This window comes from Chrysochloris asiatica, unplaced genomic scaffold (assembly GCF_000296735.1).
Source record: "Chrysochloris asiatica unplaced genomic scaffold, ChrAsi1.0 scaffold00066, whole genome shotgun sequence".
In the NCBI taxonomy this organism is placed as follows: Eukaryota; Metazoa; Chordata; class Mammalia; order Afrosoricida; family Chrysochloridae; genus Chrysochloris; species Chrysochloris asiatica.
In genome coordinates, this window is record NW_006408584.1 from 9,443,913 (window position 1) to 9,446,932 (window position 3,020).

Genomic DNA, 3,020 nt, shown 5'->3' on the forward strand with positions numbered 1-3,020 from the left:
GATCCTATATTTACACTTTCATGGTTGCTATTTCACTTAGCTTGTTTTCAAGGTTCATCTCTATTGTTGTATGTATCTTTTTATGACTGTATAATATTCCGTTGTATAACATTTGGTTTATTCATTCATCTGGTGATGGACATTTATGCTGTTTCCTCCTTTGGCTTGGGGGATAATAGTCTAACATTGGTGTACATGTGTCTGTGTCACTGTTTGAAGTCTGTTAGGTACACACTTGGAGTGGAATTACTTGCTTGTATGATAGTTTGTATTTTTGAGGAAGTGACAAATTGTTTTCCACATTAGCTATACCATTTTACATTTCCACATGCATTGGATGAAGTTTCAAATTTCTCCACATCTTTGCCAACATTTGTTGTTTTCTGTATTGTTTTTTAATCTTACTCATCCCAGTGGGTGTGAAATGGTCTTCATTGATATTTCCCTCTTAGTTAAGAAGTCCTGGTGTGGCGCTGTAGGATAAGCCTTGGACTGCTAACTACAAAGTCAATGGTTCAAACCTACCACCTATGAGTTGGAAGCCACTTGATGGAACTTAATAATAACTTAACAACAATTGGTTAAACAAGGAGCCCTGGTGGCATAGTGAGTACGAATTGGGCAGCCAACCACAAAGTCAGCATTTTAAATCTACCAGCAGCTCGCTCTACGAGAGAAAGATGAGGATTGCTGCTCCCAAAAAGATTTACAGCCTCAGAAATCCTATACAGGATCACTGTGAGTTGGAACCCGCCTGATAGCACACAACCACCATCACCATTGATTAATGAGTTAAGAGTTGGGTTGCTGAGCCGTTCTCCCCGCCTCCAGTGGTGTAGTCCACTTCAAAAATTAATACGATAAAGAGATCCTGATACATCCTTTCCACATTATTCCCAAGCAATTCATTTCCCAGCTGTATGGTGGACTGAAGTCTCCAGTCTCTTCACGAACCAGCATTTGCCCAACCATGGCTCGTCCAAGTTCAAATATGGCAGATTTTCGGAAGGTTTTTGCAAAAGCAAAGCACATAGTCATCCTCACAGGTGCTGGTGTTAGCGTTGAAAGCGGGGTTCCTACTTTCAGAGGAGCCGGAAGTTATTGGAGAAAATGGCAAGCTCAGGACCTGGCTACTCCTCAGGCCTTTGCCGGAAACCCATAGCGAGTTTGGGAGTTCTACCACTATCGCTGGGAGGTCATGCAGAGCAAGGACCCAAACTCTGGGCATCTCACCATTGCTGAATGTGAGGTCCGGCTGCATGGGCAGGGGCTGCGTGTTGTGGTCATCACCCAGAACGTCGACAAGCTGCACAACCTCCAAGAACCTTCTGGAAATCCATGGTAGTTTATTTAAATCTCGATGCACCTCTTGTGGAAATGTGGCAGGGAATAATAAGAGTCCAATTTGTCCAGCTTTATCAGGAAAAGGTGCTGCAGAACCTGAAACTGAAAAAGCTAGGATCCCAGTTGAAAAACTTCCCTGGTGTGAAGAGGCAGGGTGTGGGGGCCCGCTGCGACCACACGTTGTGTGGTTTGGAGAAAATCTGGATCCAGCCATCCTGGATAAAGTTGACCGAGAGCTCACCCTCTGTGAGTTATGTCTAGTGGTGGGAACCTCCTTTGTGGTGTATCCCGCTGCCATGTTTGCCCCCACAAGTGTCTGCCAGGGGAGTGTCAGTAGCCGAATTTAACATGGAAGCCACCCCTGCCACGGACAGATTCAGATTTCTCTTCCAAGGACCCTGTGGAACAGCTCTTCCTGAAGCCCTTGCTCGACACGAAACGGAACCGGTTTCTTAATTGTCCTGGAAGAATAAGAAATGACAGTACCTTTGAATATTGGGCCACAAATGGGGGAGAAACAATCTTATTTGGATGGTGAACTAAGTATTGGAAGATCCGAAAATATCCTCCAATCCCCTCACTGGAATCCAACAAGTTAACAAGTGGTAGAGGCTTAGAGGTCACAATAGCAAAAGTGTTTTAGAAGGAGGAGCAGTCAGAGAACTGTAACGTTAGTGCATGTGATTTGCTTTGAACTGAAACACAGGATGCCTCTGGTGTTGAGTTGATTACTGGGAGGAGGAACAAGTGTGTAATTAGATTGCCTTTGAAAAGTCACTTCATCTTAATTGTATTTTTTGCAATTTGAGATGTTTGCTATTTGAGCAAAGATTGAAGCACAGATAAATGCTTTTATTCTTTCATCTGATTTTTGCACAATTTTTGTGGAAAATAAAAATCATTCCATTGGGAGGGAAAAAAAAAAAAAAGAATTGGGTTGCTAACCTAAAGGTCAGCAGTTCTAACCTACCAGCTGCTCTGTGGGAGAAAGATAAGGCTGTTGGTTTCAAAAAATTTTACAGCATCAGAAACCCTAGGAAGCAGCTCTACTTTGTCCTATAGAGTCACTATGAATCGGTTGTTACTCATAAATACCCTGTAGAGGGTTTCTGAGGAGTGGCTTGGTGGGTTTGAACAACTAAGCTTGTGGTTAGAATTCCAATGCTTATCCTACAGTGCCGCACACAAGAACTGTCTCCAAAGCCGTAATCTTTCTTCTCAGCAGAGATTGGTGGATTCCTTTAGGTTAGCAGCTGAGCACTTCACCGTTGTGCCTCCTGGACTCCTTCGGACCACCTTTCTTGTTGTTAGTGCCTTAGATTCGGTTCTGACTCAGCACCCTGTGTAGAGTTACCAAGGAGTGACAGGTAAATTTGAATCGCCGACTTTAAGATTAAATGCGACCGTAAGGCCTAGTACAGAGCCACAGCAGCTCAAATTTAATATAAATTCTCTGGAGCATCCTTGAGAAATTCTGTAGGTGCCCTGTTGGCCCAGGCAGAGCGTACCCGCTGAGAAGAAGGTGTTAACACTCCACGCCTGGGTTAAGTGGGCAGAGCCTCAACTGCTCCCAGCTGAGGACTCAAGAGGAGGAACGGAGGCGGGCCTCCTCCGTAAATTAGCACGACTGCGGCAGTGCGGAGAAGCGGATTGGTGATTCCTGGACCCGGAAGTCG

The 3,020-nt window shown here is 44.6% G+C and overlaps 1 pseudogene; it reads left to right on the forward strand.

Annotated features, from left to right (window-relative positions):
* LOC102828802 overlaps positions 1-1,800 on the forward strand; it is a 23,359-nt pseudogene extending 21,559 nt beyond the window's left edge.
* Positions 1,801-3,020: the final 1,220 nt, after the last annotated feature.